The following is a 27278-nucleotide window of genomic DNA, read 5'->3' as shown; positions in this document are numbered from 1 at the left end:
CAACCTTCTTCAATGGCCTTCAGTACTTGGCTTCCGTACAGTGCTTTTCAAGTGTTTAGAGTTCTATATACTATTTTGGTGGATTCCTTACAATAAACAAGTAAAGTAAGTATATTTACTTAGTCACATATTACAGCTGAGTTGGAGTAGCTTGGAGTATCACTGCCTGGGTGTTTTTGACACAGGACCTTTAGCTTGGTTGAGGGTGTGCATTCACATATTGGCCAGATTTAGCCCGAAGTCCCTGTGAGCTATCGGGGAGCACTTCACACACCATTCAGGTTTTCCATTGTGTGTTAAGAGTGTAGCCCAATTTATATCCAGGGTTAAAGAATCCACTTCTTGCATTTTGTTTGTTTGTTTGTTTTGGGGGGGGGGACTTTGAACTTGCAATAGACTTGTGGTGAAGCTTGCTGTGAGAAAACACCTTGGTGAGTTTTAATGGCAAAGGTGAGATTCAAACCAGACAAGTCCTGATTCACAGTTCAGTCTCTTAGCCATTATGCTACCTCATTGCTCAAATCAATATAGCTGTCTTACTTTAATTGTAAGGGCTGCTACATCTCTTGATAATGGGAGGAGAGCTGGTCTTGTGGTAGCAAGCATGACTTGTCCCCATAGCTAAGCAGTGTCTGCACTGGTTGCATCTGAATGGGAGACCTGATGTGTGAGCACTGCAAGATATTCCCCTCAGGGGATGAAGCTGCTCTGGGAAGAGCAGAAGGTTTCAAGTTCCTTTCCTGGCTTCTCCAAGATAGGGCTGAGAGAGGTTCCTGCCTGCAACCTTGGAGAAGCCGCTGCCAGTCTGTGAAGATTAGATAGACCAATGGTCTGACTCAGTATATGGCAGCTTCCTATGGAGGAGGATGGGGGGAAATGATGAAACCACACCAAAATCAACAGAGAATTCTCACAAATGAGGCCAAGTGCAATAACTGTCTTTGCAGCCAGGAGGGTGCAGAGCATAAAAAGCAAGTGATTCTGAATTATGGAGCTATAACTTTCTTCAAGGTTTACTACAGCATTGCTAGTAGCAAGGGGCACTGTAACCTACTGACCCCCTATTCAACATGTGAGTCAGAATAACATAGTTCACCCTCTTCAGCATCCCAAATCTCTACTCCCATTTTGATGATGTGAATTATAGTCCTATTCACATGTTATGTTCAACACAGATACAAAGCTGGGTCACACGATCATCTGGGGGTGGTCTGGGGGAGGTAAGAGCTCTTACTCTGATCCCCTCAGACAAGCAGACCCTCCGTTTTGATCAGCAAACTCACCACCCAGATGATTACCTCAGCCATGGTCTCTGTTATGGAAAAAGGAAGCTGAGTCCTCCAAGGATAGAGGAAGGTGTCACAGAATGCATTGCACTCACAGAACAGAAGCAGCCCTCAGTGCACCAGCACTCTTCTCTGCTTGGCCCCTCTAGCTACAGCACTCTATGACAAACATGGCAGCCAGCTGCCAGGAGCTGCAGAGAAAGGCAAATGCCAACACATGAGCAAACATCAAGGTCGGACAGTTCCTCTTTTCATCCTACCTTAGAAAGAACTCAGGTACAGGGTCTGGGCTACCCACATTTGAGAAGGCTGAACGGGAAAGCTTCCTGTGGGTTCTCAAGTGCAGTACTAGCTGGGTTTTCTCCCTCCCACCCTCCAATTCTTGGTTGTGTGAACAGGCTTACTGTCTGTATACAGTGTCAATAGGTGCAGATCAATACACACATAGAGTCATTCACTACATTATGCTGAACACACGCGTATTAGACAGCAGTACACTTCCTATCTGTACCATGTATAAGAGGGATCTGTGGCCAGGTTCACTTTTTAAATGAATGCATATACAGTCATTCACACAAAAACATATTCACGTGTACACAGCATGCTTTTGGAATTATTATTATTTATATACCACTTTTCAACAACAACAGTTCTCAAAGCAGTTTACATAGAAAAATAATAATAAGATATTTTCCTGTTTCCAAAGGGCTCAGAATCTACAAAGAAAAACAAGATGCTTTTGTTCTCGTGGCTTGATTTCCTTACACATCTGCATTTTTTCCTTGTGAACATGACTTGTTTTTGCATCCCCTTTCCCCCCTTATCTGATAGAATGGATATTTCTCCTCTCTTTGCAGAACTGAGATAATTTAATGAAGCTTGGTGTACACATTTAGAACATAATTCCACGTTTTAAGTTCAAAAATGGGCTAAATCAATCTATCCATTGAACAGGTCTTCCAATAGCTATAGGGCAGAATTTAGCACCTTACGCAGCTTTTTAAATGTGCCCCCATGGGTAGTGGAAGCAGGATAAATTATGCAAAACAAGAGAATATATGCAAATGTACTGCACAACCTATCTAGATCACAGAATTTGGCCTCCTTGGTACAGGATTTGGAATATCTTATCATAAAGTGTTTGTCTTCACATTGCACTGAATATGGACCTAGCTGCCTCTGCCAAAGAACCCACCCTCTCCTTTGTCCTCAACAAAGCAATTTAGCAGATGAGCAAGGAAGGCTGACAAAGAGTGAGGATTTTGGTTTAGGGGTGTGCACAGAACCAACTGGTCCAGTTTGGTTTGACCAGGCCAGTTCGGTCTGGCACCGCCTTGAACCTTCCCCCCTCTGGTTTGGTTTGGTCCGGGTGTAATTACATTATATGTATGTGTATATATATTTAGAACTTATCCCCTCTGGGGGACTTGCTCTAGGTGTGTGTGTGTGGGAATCCACGGGGTTCCCCCTCCCCCTGCCAGCCTCCTTGCCTCCCAAACTGGCCCGTTCGGCCAGCTCTTTGGCCCATTCGGGCCTTCCCCCTCCAGTGTGGAGGCCATTTTGGAGGCCATCCGCCTGCACAATCGGCCTCTGTATGGCCAGTTTGGGAGGAAAGGAGGCCAGTGAGGGGAGGGGGAACCGCCAAAGGACCCCCACCCCTACCTAGAGCAAGTCCACCGGAGGGCGTAAGTTCTAAAAATATATATTATTATTTTAATCGTGAACCCCCCCGCACACCAACAGCCATGGGGGCGGGGATTTAGTCCAGGGTCAGACCAAACAGGCGGTGGTTCGGTTCAACCCGGAACAGTCGAACCAAACACCACTATTTTGGGTGCCTCATGCCTTCTCTTAACCAAACCCTGCAGTTCCAAGGACTGACAACCCAGGTCTGAGGATATGCCATTTGCTATGTGTAGAGATTATTAGTAGAGCCAGTGCCACATGCAAGCAAAGGCAGCTCTGGGAGGTGGGAGGGAGCAAACGCCCCCCCCCCCGTAGCTTTCCTGCCCCCGTTTCTCTTTCAGAAATCTAATTTGTGCATCACAGTTGAGCTTGTCCACCCATATGTGCACTTTGCCCCTTTTGTGCCCCTCTCAATTTTTTTTCTGGGTCCCACCACTGCACTTAAGGCACCCACATGTGACGTGGTCTCCATGATGCTTATAAATCTCCAGGCATGGAAATAATGTTTTAAACATCTTTTTTTTAAAAGAGGACTGGTGGCTGCTTAATAGGAGTCTATTTAGCAAGACCTGGGAGGAAGAAGGCCTGGCTCGGCCTCAGTCAGCTCGCTCGATTAGGAACTCTGGGCTTTGAGTCATAAATCTGGGGGACCAAATGGTGGTGCGTGTCATTTATGTGTCAGCAAACACTCTTAGCAAGACCTAGTTATTGACATGGACACAGTATAAAAAGGCTGTTGGGCCACTTGTGCAGGTTTGCGCAGGTTTTATGACTCTTGTTCTGAGGAGTGTCAATGTGTTTGGTTTTGCCCTATTCCTTCAGGTCTCCTGTTGACATTGGCTGTGTTAAGTGGTGTGTGTCAACGCAACTCCTGGAAGCAGAATGTCGGGCTGCCTTGTGCTCTGCCTCTGCTTCTCCATCCTCCTTCCTTGGAGGCTACCTGCTTTGACACACCCAGGCCTCAGCCCCAGCTTTCTAGGCGGGTGAAAGGTACCTTTTTCTTCAGAGTGTGAAATGACAACAGATTTTCTTGTATGCATTTAATCAAGGGAAGCTGATGAAATGGGGAAACAAAATGATGGTATCTCAGTGGAAAAGCATCTGCTTTGCATGCAGAAGTTCCCAGGTTCAATCCCTGGCATTGCCAGGTAAGGCTAGGAAAGATCCCACCTGTAATCCTGGAGGGATGCTGCCAGGAGGGATGTGGTTCTTGTGAAAACAAGCTAGTATCATGGCTGAGTGGGGATTTGAACTCGGCCCCCCCCCTCCTAGTCCAGCCCTCTAACCACTACTCCACACTGGCTCTTATGTGAATGCACTATGTGAATATGATATGAATATGTGAATATGATATGTGAATGCTAGGGATGTGCACGGAACCACAGAAGCGTGGTCCGGCACTAGGGGGAGTTTCTCTTTAAGGGGGTGTGGTAGTACTCCCCCCCCCGCCGTTCTTCCCCCTCCGGCACTGGTGCATTTAAAAATCTTCTTGGATTTCACACAAGAAATCTCTCGAATCAGCTAGATTTGTGTACAAATCTATTTGTACCCGAATCGATTCACACATCCCTAGTGCATTCACTAGTAGTGTGCATGGTTCGGTTCGGGCACAATTAAAAAGCCCTCCGGACCGGTTCAGCATACTGACGGTCCAGAGGTTCGGAAGGGCGTGGGAGTCTCTCTTTAAGGGTGGTGGTGGTAGTACTTACACCCCCTCCCGCCGCTCTTCCCCCTCCGGCGCTGGTGCATTTAAAAATCTTCTTGGTATCCGCAAAGGGCACATGTGTGCCGCTAGCTCTTCTCTGTTTAAGGCTTAAAGGACAACGACGGGGACAGGGGCAGCAGGGAGGAACTCTGCCGCCCCAAGAAGACTTTTAAATGCACCAGTGCCGGAGGGGGAAGATCGGTGGGGGGGGGGAAGTACTACCACCACCCCTTAAAGAGAGACTCCCCCAGTGCCGGACCACGTACTACAACCACGACCCTTAATGAGAGACTCCCCGGCCCTTCTGAACCTCCGGACCGCCAGAATGCCGAACCGGTCCAGAGGGCTTTTTAATTGTGCCCAAACCGAACCATGCACACTACTAGTGAATGCACTAGGGATGTGTGAATCGATTCGGGTACAAATAGATTTGTACACAAATCTAGCTGATTCGAGAGATTTGGAGACAGTACAAATCACTCCGGTAGTCCATTGGGTACCCAGTGAGTACCCAGTGGCATTTGGGGTAGTTGGAACATGGGATGCCATAAATTCCCCACCCCACCAAAGCAGTGGGGTCAAAATGAACAGAAGACATGAAGGTGTGTAATGAAGACAATAAAGAAACTAAACTCTTCAAAAATTCCTAAAAATTCAACCGTGGTGTGTGTGTGTGTGTGTGTGTGTGTGTGTGTGTGTGTGTGTGTGTGGGGAGGGGGTGTAGTTGACACATGGCAGTTGACAGTTGGCACTGTCCAATGACAGACAAAATGAACAGAAGAAATGAAGGTGTGCAATGGATCCTCATAGGGATTCATTATGCCAAAAAGTTATTATACAGCAAAAAAATCCAAACACTTGAAAAATAATGACCACACATTTTCCTCTGTAACTCTACTTCTAGAAGGGCTAGAGCTTAGCTTTAAAAAAGAAAGAAAGAAAGAAAGAAACCTGGGCATCCATGTTAGTGTTAGGATGGAGCTGGGTCTAGTGCCAGAGCTGGGTCTAGCACTGGCCCTCCTGTCTCCACACTACCTGACTCAGAGCTGCTGCTGGGAGAGGGGGCTGTGACAGGATGGCCCATGACACCTCAGAGTTTAGTCAAATATACAGCGGTGTAGGGAAATGACTTGACTAGCAAGCCAGAGGTTGCTGGTTCAAATCCCCACTGGTATGTTTCCCAGACTATGGGAAACACCTATATCGGGCAGCAGCGCTATAGGAAAATGCTGAAAGGCATCATCTCACACTGCGTGGGAGATGGCAATGGTAAACCCCTCCTGTATTCCACCAAAAGACAACCACAGGGCTCTGTGGTCACCAGGAGTCAACACTGACTCGAAGGCACACTTTATTATCCTTTGCACCACCTCAAAATGCACACATGTTTGAAAGGACTATCAGCTCAAAAATTCCCATTAAGGGATTAGTCCTGGGGCCCTTTTTTGAGACTAACAATCTGCTTCATGGCTTCTGACATGGTACAGGCCCATAAGAGGACTATACCATGTGCACCTCCACATATCTGTAGCAACACTATCAGAAGTGATATACTGTAACTCGTCTGGGCCCACAATGAGAATTCATTATGCAGCGGGACACGGATCCTCTGACATGTGCCTCTCATACTAACTTCAGTAGAGTACCTTAAAACTGCAGCAGCCATAATCATCTCTTGGAGACATTCATCCCACGCACTTATTACTGCTGCTCCAGTAGTGTGCTTGTGTTTTTATGATATGTGCATGGCACACATGTTATTTCTGTGCTGATGAACATATGCAGTTAAGGAGCCATTGTGTCACACTATTTGTTTTCGAAGCACCCTCCCCTCCGGGGTCACTGTTTGCTTTGAAGTTCTCTAGATTACTGAGTGCAATAAAGCATCCATCCTTCCTGTGCCATTTCTGTATGTATCTCTGGATTATCCTGCACCAGGCACTATATAAGAACCTTATTGACAATTGCTGTAACAATTGGTGTAACAACATTTACCCAGTATTCAATTTGGGCAGGTGAGAAGGACAAGTCTAATCTCTATTCCCTTGTGTTACTGGAGGAAGGAGTTTTCCCATTTGCCCAATTTCCCTGGAGCACAGCAATTGCTCCTGAGAACTGCAGTCCTCAAATGCTGCCTTTATACGCTGCTTGTGGGTTTCTCAGAGGTCTCTGGCTGGCTCCTGTGGTAAGAAGAATGCTGATGGACTTTTTCACACAATTAATGGGAAATATTCATGACCCAAATAGAAGTGTATGATTTAGGAGGATCAGGAATACAAATTGTATTTATCAGATGTGTTTATTGACCAATACTGTAATTGATTATAAATATGTAGTTATGCAAATATTAAAAAAAAATAGTGTTCCACAAAATATTGATCCACATAAATAATGGTAGGTAGTTCTTCAAAACATTAGTCTAACAATCTTGCTTATCAGAACCCAAAAAATCTTGTAGGTCTATAATGATAAATTCAAAAGAGCCCTTAAGACACTTTTTTAAAAGCCAGGCTTTTAGTAATCTCTGAATGTTTTACATTTTTAATTGCTGTTTAGATGTTTTAATTGCTGTGATTTACATTTTATAATTCCTGTTTTGATAGATAGTTTTGTTTGTCTTTGTTTTTGTGAACCACCTGGAGCCTTTGGAGTCAGGTGGTATATAAATTAAATACATAAATTAATAAATAATAAAACTAATAAATAAAAATAAATGCTGCCATGATGTCCAAAATAGTCTGATGTCCACAAATTGTCTTGACTACTACAAATCCTTTAATCTTCCTGATTTTCAATGCACATCAGATGCATTTTGACATAGCAGACTTGTACACACAATCAGTAATTAGATGGGATGAGTGACCTATCCGGGTTTGAGAGTAGTGCATGTTCCTGATTTTTTGCCATCTGTCAGCAAATGCTGAGATAGGAGGTAGGAGGAGTGATCATGTGTGCGGCTCACACTGGGTAGGAGCACTTTCCCTCCCATCTCATTAAACAGCTGGGTGTTTAAAAGCCCTCCTACCCAGCGGGAGCCTTACACACGATCACTTCCCTTGCCTCCTACTGTGCAAAATGTGAGTATGCACAGCTTCTGAACCTGAATGGGACACTTTCCTACCCAATTACTGACTGCATGAACAAGCCTAATAACTTAGAAAAGTAACTGGGAAAGCTGACTTTTCAGAAAAGCTTTGAAAAGTCAAAGTTTCATTCACACAAAGGCCAATTATTCAATTCTAATTTTTCTCTTGGGCAAAAAAGTTTATATATTCTCCATTATAAATAATCACAAGTCTCTTATTAATGTTGTTTCTTTGTATGATAGGTTGACCCACAGGCTACCTCTCATTCAAGGAAACAACACTAGTAAGATCGATAAACACATTTGATGAATGTCATTGGCTGGGACAAAGCCGCGTGGCACAGACACACGATCAGCCAGTTTTTTGGGCATCCTCGCACCCAAAACCTGGGCTAAGTGGTTGGCTCGCGGCCATGCCGCCATGAACAGTGCAGTTCCCAGTGGTACACACGCACGGCACAAACCGGGCTGGGCTCCCTTAGCCTTGGTTGTGCTGGCGTGTGAATAGCCTCAGTGACTGGCAGCGGTGTCTCGAAGGTTTCAGACAGGAGACTCTCCCAACCCTACCTAGAAATGGCAGGGATAGAACCTGGGACCTTCTGCATACGAAGCAGATGCTCTACCACCGGGCTTTGGCCCCATCTGCCCTCTTCCCTGAGGTGGCTGCTGCTACACCCTCCCCGGTTCATCTCCTGATGCTGCAGGGTACCACAGACTACACCTCTTGCACTTGTGGTCATTTGACTCCTCTGTTTTCAGTCCTCCCCATGTAGACCTGCCCACTGAGGATGACACTTCATGCATCTGATGAAGTGGGCTGCAGTCCACGAAAGCTTGTGCCACAGGCATTTGTTAGTCTTCAGGTTTAACTTGAAGGGGAAGAGAGCCGGTCTTGCAGTAGTGAGGATAAATGGGCCCTTTACTAAGCAGGGTCTGCCCTGGTTTGCATTTGGATGGGTGCCTGCATGTGAGCACTGTCTGCTGTAAGATATTCCCTTTAGGGGATGTAGCCGTAGCTCCATAGTAGAGTATTCACTTGTATGCAGAAGGTTCCAGGTTCAAGCCCTGGCATCTCCAGGCTTATTCTAAAACAGCTGTCCCTCGGATCAGAATGATCATATATTTTCCCCAAGTCAGGGTTTCTTAACCTTGGGCCCCCAGATGTTGTTGGACTACAACTCCCAGAATCCCCAGACATGGCCTTTGTGGCTGGGGATTCTGGGAGTTGTAGTCCAACAACATCTGGGGGCCCAAGGTTAAGAAACCCTGCCCCAAGTCATTTTTGCCTTTCTGAGGACATTCCTAAAATGCTTTCTGTGGGGAACTTGCTTGGACAGAGAGCCACCTACCCACGCCATACTGTCCCTAACCAATATCAGGCAGAAAGGACAATTCGCACAGCCAAGCTGAAGCACTCCAAATCCTTGGAGTCTTGGCATGGGAGGGGAAGGATGTGTGGTCATAGGGATTGCCACCCCACATGCCCGATTTGCCAGCCACACTGCACACCTGCCAAGCTGACCCCCTTTACTACTTCACAACTAACCTGCCAGAACTGTACTGAGTTAGCAGGGGTTAATATGATTCTACTAGCAGAGGTTAAAAAAAACCCCCAACTATTCCAAAGAGTTCAGTCTGACATGAGCTCATGCAGAACAGAGATTCCTTCATCCTATTCCAAACTCCCTTTGGCATCAGGCCTATGGACTCCCTGAATCCATGCTCTGTTTTTCTCCATCCAATGTTTGGATAACTTTCTAACCTAACTATTTAGAAGGACCTGCTGTCCTCCTGCCAACACTCAATTGCTCTTCTGCCATAGCTCCTGGAGCACCATCCCACCTCCTCTCTGGCCTCCCACCCCTCCCTCTCCAGGCTTCAGACTCAGTGAGACTTGGCAGGCTCTTCTTATGACAGGCATTTAAACAAGAAGAGTCTGGGAAGAGCACTCCCTTTGTCCAAGCAGTGGAAACAGATGGGGAAGATTTGGCTGACTGCTGAGATGTGAAGCATTTCTTCCCCAGTCTGGCAGATATGGCAGGAGTCTCCTGAACAGAATGTGTTCCCACTTAGGGCTGCTGGATCCAGAACACTCGCCTTTAAGAAATGTGTGGAAGAGGGAATTTCAGGAGGTGCAATTTCTCCTGCCACTGGCAGGCTATGGATGAAGAAGCAGCTGCACCTGCCCAAATGGTGTCCTTCCATGTGTATGTTAAAAGCACAGGAACCCAGTCCGGCATTGAGTTTGACAGCTCATCTCTCTACCCCCACTGACTGCCTCTTTCCCCTTGTTTCCAGGTTTGGATCCCGATCAAAAACGAGTGATGAGACCACATCACTAAATGTGTTTCAGCCCCAGTAAATGATTTCAGTGTTGGAAACAGGCTGGTAGGCAGCTGCTTCCTCTAAAGCCAGGCCAAAATGGACATGGTGACCTTATCATAAATCCTGTCCTGGCTTGCTCAGCAGTTTGCAGGATCAGCTGCCAAATGGGACCCAAACCAAGCCTGATGCTCACTGTCAGAGGGTGTTTTCATGGGATCTCTTTTTCAGGGAGCCATCCTTAGCACGTCAGTGAATTCGTCAGTTCAGATGACTGTGGGTCTTCGACCTGCACTCATTTCAGTGTCTAGCTCAGGGCTGCTCAACTTCGGCCCTCCTGCAGATGTTGGCCTACAACTCCCATAATCCCTGGATATTGGCCACTGTGGCTGGGGATTCTGGGAACTGTAGCTCAAGAACAGCTGGGGGGGGGCTAAGTTGAGCAGGCCTGGTCTAGCTAGATGGCCTAATGGTCTGACTCAGTATTAGGCAGCTTCCTGTGTTCCTATGTAAGTGTCTGTTTGGTAGGTGAGAGGGCACAAAATGTTAGGAACATTGGAAGCTGCCTTGTACTGAGTCAGACCATTGGTCCATCTAACTCAATCAGCCGCAGAGTGAAGCAGGTGACGGCCCATATTCAGCCGCTGCTGCCCCTGGCCCCACGTCTGATGTCAGATGTGGGGGCATGGTCTCCCTCCCAAATGGGGCCATGCGGCCCTGTTTGGAAGGCAGATCGGCCCATGCTGTGTTGCACAGCGCGGGCTGGAGTGACTCTCCCTGTGTGAGAGTCGCTCCAGCCCGTGCTGCCAATGTAGCGCAGGCCGATTTCGTTCCCAAATGGGGACCCGGGGCCCTGTTTGGGAGTGAAATAACACCCCCCGCGTCGGATGTCAGGCACGGAGGGCATGTTGGGGCCGCGAGGCACAGCCCCTGATTGGCAGCGTCCTGGGTTCTTTGAACCCATTCGCCCAGTGTTGGCTCCGCCCCTGAACTCAATATTGTCCACACTGACTAGCAGCGGTTCTCCAAGGTTTCAGGCAGGAGTCTCTGCCAGCTCTAGCTGAAGATGCTGCCACAGGTACTGAACCTGGGACCTTCAACATGCACAGCAGATGCTCTGAGCTACGGCCTCATCTCCGGCCTGCCTCTTGATCCTTTTCCATGGCATTCATTTTTGTTGCCGAAAAGAGAAGACGAGCTATGACACACTAGTAGAATACCTGCTTTGCATGCAGAAGGTCCTAGGTCCAATCCTTGGCATCACTGCCAGGCAGAGTGGGGAAAGGCCTCTGTCTGGAAGCCTGGTGAGCTAGACGGATCAATGGTCTGACTCAGGATAAGGCAGCTTCATACATGCATACAAGGAAAGACATGTGTCTGCCTGGTTGTCAAGAGTTAATTGGACTGCCCATTGACGGGAAGCTGGTTTGTTAAACTGTTTCAATATAACACCATAATAATGAAGTTCAGCAGCAGCACAATATGATATATTGACATTCAATGCAAATATAATTCTGGAATGTAGCTACTTCTCTGCATCACACCCCAGAATTATATTTGTACAAGTTGGTGGCCCATGAGTAGCGTTCCCATGCCCCCTGGAATTCTGGGTGTCACCAGGATTTTAAGCATCTCACTTGGATTGCTTAGGCTACCTGGATTTGCCCGGATTCCAGCTTTCATTTTTTTTTTTTTTTAAAAAAGCTAAGCTCTAGCCCTTGTAGAAGCGGAGTTATGGAGCAAACGTGCTCAATTGCTGGGCTTGGACTGAAAGAAGAAGAGCACAGTAGCTGGGATGGTTTCACTTTCTCAAGTACAGTAATCCCCTGAGGAATGTTACCTTCTCTGTTATTAGCAGGAGATCTCTAATTGGGCAGTTGAGAGGATACCTTGCTTTTGATGTGAATCACTACCTGCCTACCAGGCTGTGTATTGCAATATTTAAGGACATCCTTGGCTTTACATTCAATGCATGCCTACTTAGAAGTAAGCACCCTTGGTTTCAAGCAGATCTTCTCTCAAATAAGTGTGTACAGGATTGCAGCCTTAATTAAAAAGCTGTGCTTTTTTTGTTTTTTATTGCTGCCAAGGAAAATGGTCAGGCAAAGATATCTTCCCCAACTATTGTTGGTAGATATCAAGAGCAAATACAAGTCAACTGGAAAGTGCAGCTGCTAATTTGCATATGCAAATTTTTTACAAGCCAATTTACACAATATGCAAATTAGGCACCCAGATTTGGAGGCTCAGAATATGGCAACCCTCAGAATATGGCAACTCCAGGATTCTTGGATGAGCTCTTTTGTCCTAAAGTGATCACTGGAGGGAGGGAAGCAATGGGTCGGGGACAATGATCAAGGTGGCCCCCAGCCCAAGCAGTATGCTGGGGGGAGAAATTCCCACCCTGTGCTATTTCACCAGCCCCGAGCCTGAGCACCATAGTTCTGAATTGCTATAGGGGGGAGATTTTGGGACTGGGGGCATGCGACTTGCAGAGTTCACATGCATTGCATGAGTACAATAGATCCATTGGGCAGAGGAAGGCCCATAGAGACACCCTCTGACCGTGAAACTTGGTTTTGGTTTCCTTTGGCAGCTGCTACTGTCCACAGCTGAAGAATCTGGTTTTCTGGTAAGGTCACCCTGTCCACTTGGGTCTGCTTTTAAAGGAAGCAGCTGCCCATCAACCTCCGGCACAGAAATGATTTACTGTAACTGGAAACTTCCTGCAGGCTGAGCAGCCAGACAGACAGCCACAAATGAGAGCCCTGAAGGGTAGGAGCTGGAGAACTTTGGGGCTGCAGAGCAAACTGGGCTGCTTTGGAGATGTAGAGCAAAGTGTACTGTCAGCACCCATCCTGACCAAAAAAAAAAAAAGTCACAAAAACACGCAAAATTTTAAAACCTTTTTAAAGAAAAAAAAGGGCTGCAGATCGCAGATTCTTTGCACATAGGACCAAAAAGAAGTCAATGCTGGTTTTTTTAATTGGAGAGGCTGTGGAGAATCCAAAACTTTAAAAAGAAAAAAAACAAATTCCTCCATCCCAGCACATTGAAAAAGAAGTTAAAATAGTGTTAACTTATATACTCGCAGCCATAGAGGCCATTTAAGGGAATAGTGTGGTGTTTTTTTCGCTAGAACACCAGTGTTTTTGCACAAAAGCACCTGTGTTCTAGCTAAAAGAACCTCCAGCTATCCCTTTAGATGGCCTCCCCATGCATGCACAGAGGCCATTTAAAGGGTTAGCCCAGTGTGAGCAGTTAGTGGAGCCTCCCCACCTCTGTGAGCTCTGCAATTACCACGCCCAGGAGTGGTTCAAAGGGACCTCCATGCCTCTTGTTTTTAAATGTAGAGGATGGCAGGTTGGGTCACCCCCCCCACCCCCACCTCGCACGGACTCTGCACATGAAGGTGATTTCCCGGCACCCTGGTGCCTTATTTTTTTAAAAAAAATAAAAGGCTGAAATGAGGATCTCCTCCCCCTCCCCCCCATACAGATCAAATCAATTTGGATTCAATTTGAATAGAATAGAATCACGTCCAAATCAAATAGGCCTGTCTAAGTCTGATTCGGTTCGGGTTTGAATCGAAACAACATGTTTTGTTTCAAACTCAGATTGAATCACGATTTTCTATTTGTGCACATCCCTACACTAAATCAGGAGGTTGTGTTCCAGACTAGTGTTGTACTTGCACAACAGCTTGCACAAACTTGTATAAGAGAACATTATTGCTAGTGCAACAACATCACAAAGCACCACATCTTCACATGACTCCACAACCTTAAGTGTGCCCAACTTCTCTCATTGTGTTAGCACAACTCTAGTCTTGATGTCAGCCCCTGTTTTGCTATCCTTGTTGCTCAAGCACAACCTTTGTGCAAGCTGACTGAGGGATCATGCAATTGTGTGCATCCACACAACTATGTGATCTTCTTGTGCGTGTGCACAATTTTGCTCACTGCACTAGCTGGTTGACATTCATGAGTATGGATGTCAGCCAGTGGTTTTTTCAGCGGGGCCTTTTTGGTGATTTTTTGCAGGGTGGTGCTAAAGAGAAAAGACAACCCATGGAACATACTCAAGTTGTCCATACAACCCTCCCCATACCTGGCATTCAGAGGGACGTGCTATTGTCAGCCTATTTTGAAGGCACTATTGTCAGCCTCTTTGGAGACCTGATTGGCTACAACTTGGGCACATTTTTAAAAACGTCAAATCACCCTTCTTTGTCAAAATAACAATGACATCATCACATAACTAGAGTTGACTCTGTGAAAATATCACTGAGGGCAAACAAGGCTCAGAGTAAGGCCAGTGCTTCCTGAACAGGAATTGCACTAACGCTGAATTTGCTTTGTTTGCACTTACTGTTTATCATGTAGCCAAATGTAAATGGTTGTGTGACAATGTCATCGGTCTATTTTAGACTAAAAAAATGGCGCCAAAGCAACAGCCGATCAGGACAGTGAAGACTAGAGAACAGGAGCAAACAAAGTAAATGGAGAACAACCTTTCATAAAAACATAAGAACAGCCCTGCTGGATCAGGCCCAAGACCTATCTAGTCCAGCATCCTATTTCAAACAGTGACCCACCAGATGTTCCTAAGAAGCCTACAGGCAGGAGTTGAGGGCATGCCCTCTCTCTTGCTGTTGCTCCCCTGCCACTGGTATTCAGAGGCATCTTGCCTCTGAGGCTGGAGGTGGCCTAGAGCCACCAGACAAGCTGCTTCAAAAGTCCCTTCTTTTTGCGGTAAAAAGGTTTACTGGAAAGTATTCTGCTCATGCCTATGTTCAGGGAGGGGTGGTAGACAGGATTGCCATATGTCCAGGAATGGCCTGGATATAGTGAAGGAATCAGACATCCTCTCCATGATGTTGAAAAAGTGTGTTCTTCGATATGTAATGATGTCCAGGAATGTGTGCGGGAAGATTGATTTAACGCATTTTACCAAATTTTCTGGTGCTTGTCTCCAGACATTGTAGCCACGTGGTTGTCTGTGTTGTCTGTGTTGAAAACCCCATATTCTTACCCTTTCTATGCTGCTGCTGGCTGGCTAGTTTGTCTTTCTGTCTATGGCTGGCTCAGTAAAGCCCTTCCCCTCCTTCCTGGATCATCTCTAGCATTGGCGAGGGTTTGCTGAAGGCAGCAATAGGGCCGCCAGGGATAGAATAAATAAAATAATGTTCCAAGTCCAAATGTATTTAAACAACAGTTGTTTTATATGTGGTTATTAAACAAAGTAAACACCTAATACGGCTTTCTTTCATTTCTCACCTGCAGTTGTGCTACAGCCGATATGATGTGCATGTTGAGGATGTGACTCCCTAGGCAGCAGCTCTCAGCACCAACCCTTCCTATTGGCCACTGGGGACATTAGGAGTGGAGGTAAAGAGTATAGGACTGCCCCCTTGTTCTCTCTTGATTCTTTATCTCTGCTCTGATTGGTAGACTGGTTCTCCTAGGACACTCCCTTCTCTGTCCTTTCTCTGTTACTTCCTTCTTCTTGAGGTATCTAATAATAACCATGAGGTAGCTAATACGGGGTGCAGGCTTTTCTGTCTAAGTTTGTAGTTTCTTTGCATAAACCTTTACATCAAGCGTGGAGCCAGACCACCAGTGGCCTGTGTCTGGCCGTGACTGCAGCACCGCTCACCCCGCCCCCCGTGTCTGATGTCAGACGTGGGGGCTAGCCACACCCCCACGTCTGATGTCAGATGCAGGGGGCGTGATCTGGCTCCTGAATAGAACCACACGGCTCCATTCGGTTTAGAATCTGGCCGCCAAGAGCAGCTCTTCCCTGCCTTGGGAAGAGCTGCTCCTGGCCACGCCACAAATGCAGCGCCAGCCATTTAACTCCTGAAGGGGCCGTGCAGCCCCTTCAGGAGCTAAACTGGGGCTGGCGCTGCATTCGCAGTGAACACAGCAGTCATTTAACTCCCGAACGCAGCCCCCGCTTAGGAGCTAAACCAGCAGCCCTGCATCTGATGTCAGACTCGGGGTCGTGTTGGGGCTGCGAGGCATGGCCCCTGATTGGTGGCGGCCTGGGTTCTTTGAACCCATTCGCCCAATGGTGGCTCCGCCCCTGTTTTACATGTTTTAGACTTTAAGCAATGTTATGTTGTTGTTGTTGTTGTTATTATTATTATTATTATTATTATTACATTTATATCCCGCTCTTCCTCCAAGGAGCCCAGAGTACTACATACTACATACTTGAGTTTCTCTTTCACATCAACCCTGTGAAGTAGGTTAGGCTGAGAGAGAAGTGACTGGCCCAGAGTCACCCAGCTAGTTTCATGGCTGAATGGGGATTGGAACTCGGGTCTCCCCGGTCCTAGTCCAGCACTCTAACCACTACACCACGCTGGCTCTCTGTTCTCCTGATCTCCAGTGTGAACTCTATTCTCTTCAAACTGGGTTTAAATAAAGGGTTGATTCAAATTCTCTCCTACAGTGCAATCCTACTGGTAACCGTGAGACTTGCAGCACTGCTGCTGCAGACCTAGAAGCAACAGTACCTCTGGAGAGAACCAGCAGTTGCCCTATCAGCATTAGGACAGGTCTTCCTGTTCATGACAATGGGATAAATACAGCAACGCTGCTAGCACAATGGCTTGTGCTCGAGGCTGGCACTAAAAGTCCCTTCATTACCATTAGGATTGCACATTGTGTTGGCCAGTATATTTATTTTGCATATTTGGTTTCTTTTATTGAAATGAAACACTGCTAAATTTCCCCTGTGCAGAGAATGTTATAGGGGGAAATTTGTGAAACAGCTGCCCAGCTCTATTGTCAAGCATACTTTCCAATTGTGGTAGGGAAAATAGGGTTTTTAATTTTGTGACCGCTGCCCTTTTGATGGCTGTATCCAGGAATTTTCTCTGACAGATGTGCAACCCCAGTGGTAGAGCACCTGCTCTCCATGCAGAAGGTCACCAGTTCAGACCTTGGCATCTCCAGGGCGCTTTCCAGATAAGCTGCTCAACAGCAGCAAAATGCTTCCGTTCAGGTAAATTGCATTCAAAATGTAAATAGCAAAGTGCCCAGGAGGGGGAGCAGTCCCGTGAAAACGAACAACCTGAAAAAACAGCAACTCTTTTACGCCAGATATATGATGTTATAGCACTATATCGCAGTGATTAAATTCAAAACAAGGCATTGGAAAGAAGAACAGCACCTTGCTGTCAGTGTAGGGACTGCAGTGACACAACCCAGGAAGTGCGGAAGCACACTTCAGAGATTCCTCGTGATCTTGTTGCAGGGTCTAATCTGGAAAGCGCCCAGGTGAAAGCGCCACGAAAAACAAAATCAAAACCCTCTCTGAAACCCTGGTGAACCCTGGTGAATACAGAGCCCTTTCTCATGAAATAGTGAGAGGGCTTGAGGGCGGGTGGCAGGGAAAGCAGAAGAAGCTTGTCTTCCCCGCAGATATTCCCCTGGGAGTTGCTGGGCATGTGGGTCATGTGCCCAGACTGTCCAAGGCTGCCCCAGGCAGCATAGAGGTGCGGAGGTCAGGACACATCATCACAGCCCCCAGAAATCCCACAATGCACTGTGTGAGTGTGCGGTGCAAGCCCGTTCCTGTGCCAGCGCTGCTGACGCCAGCTGCTGCTGACGACACACAAGCAGTTAGTCCAGGGTAAGAGTGTGCCTCATGCCCTTAACCTCAGCTAACGGGCAGGCTCCCTAGGCTGGTTCGCCACCGAGGTGATGCCGGTAGACCCGCAGCTCCCGGTGGTTCTCACAGGCAGCCAAGCCTGGGCTTAACTGCCCTAGCCTGGCCTTGGATGCTCGTGAGAACAGCCTCAAACAATGGTAGCTTAGACGAGCCAATGTCTGACTCAGCAGATGGAAGTATCCCATGTTATACGGATATTGACCAACTTCCTTTTGAGGCATGAGTATAATCTGGAATTATTAAAGTGACTATATACTTGAACACTGATATTTGACATTTATATTGAATTATTGAATTGCAGGTCACCTTCCTGTGTTTGATCTGCCAGTAGCAGGTGCCCTGATGGAGGCGAACATGGATCCTGCATATTCTTTTCTCTGTTCAGAGTGGTAGTAGAAAGTGTCTCTGAAATGGACTGTTCCAGGATGATCCTCTAAAACAACTATATTGACACCCTATGCTGCACTGTTTCCTTTACCACACCTTCATTTACATAGCAGACAAGACTTCCTGTGGAAAACACACACACACACAGAGTTTAAGGCTTAGGAATAGTCTGTGTGCCGAGGGCAGGGAAGGGGAGACAAGCAGAGCGGGGTGAGGAGGAGAATATAGACAAGCAGAGCGGGGTGAGGAGGAGAATATAGACAAGTGGGGTGTGGAAGGGTCCTGGCTTCCAAGAGATGGAGCTATAACTTGATAGCACAGCACCTATTTTGCATACAGAAGGTCCCAAGTTCAGTCCCCAAGGAACCTCTAAAATGGTGACTCTCTTATCTATATATTTAATTCTCTAAGACGTACCCGTGGCTAATCCCATGTGTGGCAGCTCTCGCGAGAGTTCGGAGAACTGCCAGACAGCCATGGGTATGGGCAGGAGGGAAGAAAATGGTGGTGGCAGTTGTTCAGCCGGCTGGCCAGCAGAGAAAAAAACAGTGATGGCAGGGACCCATGGGTGATGGGCGGGCAGAAGAAGGTGACAATGGCAGGGGGATGGGATAGTGGCGGGTGGGCCAAAAGACAGGAGCACCGGTGGGGGGGAGGCGATGGCAGTGGAGAGAGCGGTGCAGCTTTCCTCTCTGGCCTGCCTGCCGCCCAAAAGACAGGCACACCGGGGTGGGGGGAGATGATGGTGGTGGATGGGTGGGTGGCAGAGAGGGAGGCACAGCCTCCCTCTCCAGCCCACCTGCAGGCCAAAAGACAGGAGCGCCCGGTGAGGGGCAGAGGAGGGGAAGCAGCGGCCGGCCATGGAGATAGAATGAGCTGGTGGCGGGGAGAACGAACTGGGGCTGGAGGGGAAAGAATGAAATGGTGTTGAAGGGGGAGAGACAGGGAGAACTAGGGCGCAGATGCTCTGTGCTACATCAGCTCGTATTTATTATGGCCCCTGTTATTGCCCCTGTCCAGCCCCAGCACAGCATTTCTCCCGTGGTTGTTGCTGGTGTCTGCCTACCTTATCTTTCATTCGGTTTATTTATTGGCTTGCTTGCTTGTTACAGTTATATCCTGCTCTTCCCGAAAGGCTCAAAGCGGCTTACAGAATTCTTTAGAATTTAATAATCCTTCACAAAAGGCCTCACCATCTTCTTTAAAAAATCAAACAAAAGTTAAAGAGGGGTGGGAAGAGTGGTCAGAAGGGAGGGTCCAGAAGGCACTTGGTTGTCCTCAGGCCCTGGTTAGATTCTGAGCCCCTTTGGGACAGGGAGCCATTTATTATGTATTTATCTTTCTATCTAAACTGCTTTGAGCACTTTGAAAAGCGGTATATAAATATTTGTTGTAATCGTATTATCTCCAAGTCATTCTAGGGAAGACCACTGTCTATAACCTTAAAGACCTGCTGCCGATTGCACTAAACCCCACTGGGCTATAGTTACCCATGGTCTAAATTAGTAGCCATGGTCTACTAATGGTCTACTACATGGTCTAAATTAGTAGACATGGTCTACTAATGGTCTACTACATGGTCTAAATTAGTAGACATGGTCTACTAATGGTCTACTACATGGTCTAAATTAGTAGACATGGTCTGCTAATGGTCTACTACATGGTCTAAATTAGTAGACATGGTCTGCTAATGGTCTACTACATGGTCTAAATTAGTAGACATGGTCTGCTAATGGTCTACTACATGGTCTAAATTAGTAGACCTTCCCATGCCCTAATGGCTGTCTGTGTCGCAGCAGCAAGGGCAGCATGGGAAGGGAAAGTGGTGGGTCTCTGATACACTTCATGAGGAGCCCCTCCTCTTTCTATTCTCTATGTATGGAAGGGGCTGATGGTGTGTGTTAGGGATGTGAGAGCCGGCTCGTATTGAGCCAGGCTTGCCATCGGGCCGGCCAGGTTCAGACAGTCTGAAATTGACCCGGACTGGTCCCCAAAGGGAGGGTGCAGGTCCAAGTTCAAACTGGACCACCCCCTGGTTCGCGGAACTGGCTTGCGGGCCAGCTCAGGGTAATGGTGGTGGCGTACATGTAAAGGGGAATCCAGCTAGGATTCTCCTTTACAAGTACAGGGAATTTCCTAGCGTAAAAAGGCTTTCCACTAAGATTAAAGTGATGGGGTGAAATGCTCACTTTAAAAATGAAGCCCTGCTGGCAGAGGGGGCAGCTCCTGTAGCCGCGGGGACTCAGGAGGCGGTGGGGGGGGCTCTTCAAACCACCCTGCCAGTGGGCAAAATACTTAGTTTTTACATCTTTAATATGAAGCCCCACTGCTGGTAGGGGTGGCCGCTGTGGTTGCTGTGGCCGCGAAGACTGAGGAGGCGGGGGCAGGGGCTTCTCCAACTGCCCTGCCACCCTCCCAAATGACATTCTGGGCCAGTTGTGGCCCAGTTGGAGAGGCCTCTGCACACGCACCGTCATTTGGAAACCGGTCTGAGGCCATTCCTTTTTGGCAATGAATGCTGAGGTAAACAATTCATCACTTCAGGGAGTGTGGTTGATGAGACTAGCTGCTTATTGGGGGCTGAGGTGCCAGGAGCAAAGACTGTGGATTTGGGGGTACAGAATGTGCAGGCCCTTTGAGGAGTATTACATCTTATATTCTTACACCACTGTGCAATGCTTCAGGGATGCAATACAAAAGGAAGAGAAAGAATAACGGGCAGTGCTATATTTTTGCACCGCCGCCGCAAGAAATTGGTGGCCTAGTCAACTGCCTAGTGGATGGGCCAGTCCTGGGGCTTAGCTTGACAGGTAGGATTAGAGAGGGCAGGTATCTTCAGCCAAGAGAACCACTCTGTCATCAACGCACAAGGGCTATAGGTCTAAAGGTAGCCTTGGGAACTGGCACTAGTCGGCACTTCAGAGGACCGGGCTCCTCGGCAGCTGCCCAACTATGTCAACTGCCAACTCTGGCCCTGACTAATACTCAAGTAAGCAAGCGAGATTTGCTCAGTCGTTACCTCTGTGCCCGTAGCAGCCTTTGTGCAGTGGCGGCAGAACAGTTCTCGTGGCTTTAAATGTATCATCTGGTAAGGAAAACCATAATGAGGAGTTGTTCTAGAACAACAACTCTTGCCATTTTGTAGTGACTTGGATGCTTGGAGTTGTTTGCTTAAATCCTCACTGCCAAATTGCAATTGCTCCCTCCCGCCTTCCCTCCCAAAGTGAATTCCAGTGCCACAAGAAACCAAAACAAACGTGAAAGAACAAATATACTGGCCACATAGTATCGTTTCCACACCAAGCCTGAGAAGGAAGCTATGCATATGTATAGGTAACTCACAGTGGCCCTCTTACCCCTGGACTTCAGGGCCAAAGTCCAGAGCCTCCATACCCCCTGGGGACCCCCAAATCCTCCTTAGTCTGTCTTGGGTGGTGCGATCACTGCTGGCCTGCACTGCGCCAGGCGGCCAAGTGTGATTATTACCTGCACCAGGTGCTTTAGAGACAGAGCGAGGAGTGACGGGGGGAGAAATGTGTGGGATAGGAATATGTTAAGTTGCATGCTGAAATGTTTCTACTAATGCATATTTGCATAAATAAGTGTTATATTCTTACATTCTTGTGAGTTCAGTTGCTATTTGTGCCCTCAAGACCTCACGTGTTAAAAATGCTTTGTTTGTCACGGGGTGTGTGTGTCTGTGTGTGTGTAGGGGGATGATGTTTAACTTGCAGTGGGGGGCGGGGTCCAAAGGCCTTTAGATCCAGGCTCCAAAATTACCTAAGTGCACTTCTGGTAACTCAAGGATTTAATATACTGGGATACTGGTGGGGACAGCAAGGCACAGCACTAGAATGAGTTTTTGGTTCAGGCACATCCTTATTCTCTGCAGAGCATGAGCAAAATGCAACATCACTACAGTTCTGAAACAAACATTTTCTACACTTTCCCTTAAACTAGAAATAGTATATTCTGCAGTACGTCCGCCGATCACCTGTCTTCTTAGAATAATAATGTCACCATTCTACAGACAGGCAGCTCTGTCAACAAATACAGACTATGGCTTTGGATGAAACCTACATTGCTATTTACCTAAAAGGAATAGCATTAACACCATCAAGGTTCATCGCATAATTATTGTCCGCATTGTGCTCTCGGAGTGCATAGCATGTTTTAGAGTAACTAGCACAAATTCTCAGCGAGTTTGCAACCTAAATGGTTTAAATTCCATTGATAAAAGGGGCAGCAAACACACTGTTAACGTATGTTGCAGTTTGTTAGATGCTGCAGACACAGCAGCCTCTGCACTTATATGATGAAAACATATCATCATATGTGAGAACATATCATGCACAAGTTGGGTTCACAACAAACCTGTGACCTCCACAGTTTTGGAAGATACTCTTCAATCTAGTTCATTAATAGATGGCTTAAACAGATCATTCGTCTTCACAACAGATGTTCAAAGCACAGAGCAGCCTACTGAAGTCCACAAAATGTGATTGAAAATGTAATATGGGCCAGGGTCTCTTGAGAATACTTTTGATCACTCCAGCTGCAAATAAAGGAAGTCCCCTTAAAGGGACATATCCACCAAAGGGGATCTGTCTTTATGCTGATAGATATGCAAAGGGGCCTTCTAGCAACCCGCATCAGTTTCCTAAAAATATCTGGCTTTGCTTCCCATTCACCCCATGTAAGGTGAACCAAACTCATGCCAGTTAAGAATGACTTTTAGCATCTCTATATTCAACTTTGCAAAGTTTTATTCTCAGATCTCTCAGGTTGGAACTAATCTAGATATCTTCCTTGAAAAACGTATTTCTGTCTCAGTCTCAAATGAGAGCACACACACACACACATCATTTAAAGAATCCTCTTTTGGAGTTCATGTTGGAAGATCATTAACATTCCCAGGCCATCTTCCTGGATCATTACATTGCATTCCTAAAATCTTTGCTTACACAGGATTTAAAAGGCACAGACTCCGTTTTTAGGAAGGCTAACTTCTCACTGAAGTCAACGTGAATATTGCATACTTCTTCAACACACTGGATAGAAGCAATGACATTGAAATCCATGGGGCATACAGGCCAGTAACATGTTTTGGGCTATGGCAAAAGGGCTCTAGATCAAAACCGATGAGTGTGTCTAGCATGTTCTCATTGTATTCCTCGCCCATAAACTCTTGGCTTATACATTCTTTCTTATCAGTAACAAGAGGAGAAAGGAGAATGGTAAGCTGTGTACTCACCAAATGGAGCCTCCATCTTAGCACTTAGCTGTGTGGTAACATTGACCATTTCTCATCGGTATAATTCTAGAGAAAACTGAGAAAGTGTAAAATTACAAGAAAAGGAGCTGGGTGAAGGAGGGCGGGCGGGCGGATGAGGAAACTTGCCTTGCCTGTTATCATATTGATTCGCTTAATCAGGCCTAATGTGGGTGGAGATGTTAAATAGTAACCAAGCTCATATGGAAACCAATCTGCAAGGTGCCGTCTGCCACCGTAGCTATAGTAACTGCTCCCAAGCCAGAAACTCAAACATGACTTTATGGCACTCTTTGGGGGCTTCCGTTGACACCTGGTTTCAGGCCCCGGGTGACCCCAGGACCAGGAGACTGCTCTCCTCCTCAGTGCTTCTTGAAGCCGATGCTAAAGGGAACTGGTTGCAGAGCCTGGCAGACCGAGAGGACTCCCGAAGGGGAGGTGTGAACTAGGTCTGTTTCACAGCTGCGGAGACATGGGACATTTTATTGCCCTCACTACGCAAACACAGCGCACAAGGGCCCTGTGTCTGTGGGTGCGCATGAGGATCTGCACATCACACTCACTGATGTCCCGTGCATACACACCCAGTGTACATTTGATTATATGCAAAAGCATAGGCAGCTGAGTATGAATTGGTGGCAGAGCGCATGTCCACTATACAGTAGTCTACATATGTATTTATTTGTGTTTATTTATACTTATGTTGTTGTGTTTTATATATGCATTAAAGAGGTCTTTGAAAAAGAAGACTGTGCATTTGGAAGATGCATATCTCATCGCTGTTATACCATCATATTAATATTTATATACCACCCTTCGTACGAAGACCCCAGGGCACGTAAGATAAAAACAATCAAATTCAATACAACGTAAAAAAAAGATAAAAGAATAAAACTCCATACAAAACATAAAAACAGAACAAGACGCAGTTAAAAATTTTAAAAAGCAGCAACAGCTCATTCGCCAAAAGCCTGAATAAAAAGGGCAGTCTTCACTTTCTTCCTGAGGGCTGGGAGAGAGGGAGCCATGCGGGTCTCATCCACAAGCGAGTTCCACAGCCTGGGGGCAACAACTGAGAAGGCCCCATCCTGCGTACTCGACAAACAGGCCTCAGCAGATGTCGTCACATGGAGCAGAGCCCCATCCCTCCATCTAAGCAGATGGGTCGATTCAGCTGGGAGCAGGCCGTCCCTCAGGTATCCGGGGCGCAAGCCATATGTGTGGCCATACAAACAAGTACGTGTGGCTGTGAATGGGCATGTCTGAGGCCTGGTGTCTGTATGTGGTCACCACATCTTAAAAAGGACATTGTTGAACTGGAGAAGGTACAGAAGAGGGCAACCAAGATAATCAGGGGCCTAGAGCACCTTTCTTATGAGGCAAGACTACACCACCTGGGGCTTTTTAGTTTAGAAAAAAGACAACTGCGGGGAGACATGATAGAGGTCTATAAAATCATGCATGGTGTGGAGAAAGTGGAGAGAGAGAGAGAGATTCTTTTCCCTCTCATACAACACTAGAACCAGGGGTCATTCCATGAAATTGATTGTCAGGAGGTCTAGGACCAACAAACGGAAGTACTTTTTGACACAACGCGTGATCCACTTGTGGAATTCTCTGCCACAGGATGTGGTGACAGCCAACAACCTGGATGGCTTTAAGAGGGGTTTGGATGACTTCATGGAGGAGAGGTCTATCAATGGCTACTAGTCGGAGGGCTGTGGGCCACCTCCAGCATCAAGGGCAGGGTGCCTCTGAGTACTAGTTGCAGGGGAGTAATGGCAGGAGAGAGGGCACGCCCTCAACTCCTGTCTGTGGCTTCCAGCGGCATCTGGTGGGCCACTGTGCGAAACAGGATGCTGGACTAGATGAGCCTTGGGCCTGATCCAGCAGGGCTGTTCTTATGGTCTTATGTGTATACCCATCTGAACAGAACCCCAAACATGAATGACTTTTAATTAGAGCAGCTCCATTTACAGCATACAACCCTTGGCTTAGGGTGCTTTTGCACTGACAGTTTACAATTGGTTTGTTGTGGGAATTAATGCTGAATGTGCTCCTATAGTTGCAAGTCAGTCTGCTGATCAGCAGTTGTTTGGTGTTAAATTATTCCCACTGTACAATTCAGCAGTAGTTTCCTGCTGTTTCCCCTGAGATGCTCGGAAGAGACCTCACAAACAGAAGGTAACTGATTGGGTAAGGCAGAGTTTCCCAACCTTGGGTCCGCGGATATTCTTGGACTACAACTCTCATCATCTCCAGCCATCCTGGACAGTGACTGACCAGGAGAGAGAGAAATCTTGGGATTATCATGGACAGCTCGTTGAAAGGGTCGAAAACTGTGACTCAGGGATCATCCCATGAAAGCCAGGAAATTTAGGACTGACAAAAGGAAGTACTTTTTCCACACAGTGCATAATTAATCTATGAAATTATCTGCCCCAGGATGTAGTGATGGCCACTAGGTTGGATGGCTATAAAAGGGGGCTTAGACAAATTCATGGAGGACGGATCTATCAATGGCTACTAATCTAATGGTTATAGGCCACCTCCAGTCTCAGAGGCAAGGTGCCTCTAAATACTAGTTGCAGGGGTGAAACAGCAGGAGAGAGGGCATGCCCTCACCTCTTGCCTGTGGGCTTCTCAGAGGCAACTGGTGGGCTACTGTGGGAAATAGGATGTTGGACTAGATAGGCCTTGGGCCTGATCCAGCAGGGCTGTTCTTATACCTTTATGTTGGGAAAACCTGGGGTAGTGTGTTCTTTTGAAACGATAAACCCTTCACCCTCCCTTAGCTGTTGCAAGGAACTATGGGATAGCCATGAATTTGCTTCTCAGGAGGCAAACCAGAGAAAAACCAGAGCAGTAGTTTACTTCCCACTAGGAAGTGGGAGTGTTTGACTGCTGAAATGGACTTTTCAAGAGCTGCTTGAAAAGGTAGGTGCAATGAAATTGGATGGAACCAATGCCATCCAGTGGCTGAAAAGCTACACCTTACCAATCAAAATGCATGCTGGCAGACCATAATATGTTGCAAGCAGAAGAAAAGGGGTACTTTGGAAGGTGGCTTTGGATAACTGAAAAACAAAAACAAAAACAACCAGCATCATCTCTGGCTTCTCTCTCTCAAAACTAGATCATCAGCTGACAGGCAGAAGGGCACCTGCTGGACCCACAAGGATAGAAGGTGGCATCTGCTTAGTCCTATTTACCTACTGCCAGCAGACCATATCTGTTTTCCCTTCAATTAAAGTTTTAAAGGCCTCCTCCATTCCTCCCGCGGGACTGCAGTACACCTGGGCACTTTCAAGAATTTTGGTCTATGACCGTAAATAAACATGATGATGATTCAAGATTAGACCCTGCAACAGGGTCACGACGAATCTCTGATGTGTGCTTCCACACTTCCTGTGTTGTGACACCACAGTCCCTATGCTGACAGTAGGGTGCCATTCATACTTCCAATGCCTTGTTTCGAATTTAATCACTGCAATTTATTGCTATAATGTTGTATAGCTGGCATTAAAAGACTGCTGTTTTTTCAGGTTGTCAGTTTTTGTGAGACTGCGCCCCCTGCTGGGCACTTTGCTATTTAGTTTTGAATGTGATTTGCCTGAATGGAAGGTTTTTGCTGCTGTTGAGCAGCTGAACTGGAAAGGGCCTGTATAAGCTTTCTCTGATTTGCTAGCAAAACACATGTTCTTATGCTTAAGTCTGGTGAGCTCTTTGCTACAGCTCCTGCTCCTGGACAGGAGAACTATGTAGTGTCAATTATTGTACGGTACTTGAAGCTTGTCTTAAATGCAAGTGCTTAAAGGTAAAGGTAAAGTTGTGCTGTCGAGTCGGTGTCAA

General features: G+C 46.8%; 1 long non-coding RNA gene across 1 annotated transcript in view; it reads left to right on the top strand.

Annotated features, from left to right (window-relative positions):
- LOC128324999 (uncharacterized) overlaps window positions 1-18386 on the top strand; it is a 41102-nt gene extending 22716 nt beyond the window's left edge. Inside the window, exons 2-3 of the long non-coding RNA XR_008307212.1 lie at window positions 15370-15474; window positions 18069-18386. This is a non-coding gene — a long non-coding RNA (uncharacterized LOC128324999). The remainder of the gene's footprint in view (window positions 1-15369; window positions 15475-18068) is intronic.
- Window positions 18387-27278: the final 8892 nt, after the last annotated feature.

The sequence above is a fragment of the Hemicordylus capensis genome, chromosome 4, assembly GCF_027244095.1.
Source record: "Hemicordylus capensis ecotype Gifberg chromosome 4, rHemCap1.1.pri, whole genome shotgun sequence".
Classification (NCBI taxonomy): domain Eukaryota; kingdom Metazoa; phylum Chordata; class Lepidosauria; order Squamata; family Cordylidae; genus Hemicordylus; species Hemicordylus capensis.
This window is presented reverse-complemented; position numbering and strand designations above follow the sequence as displayed.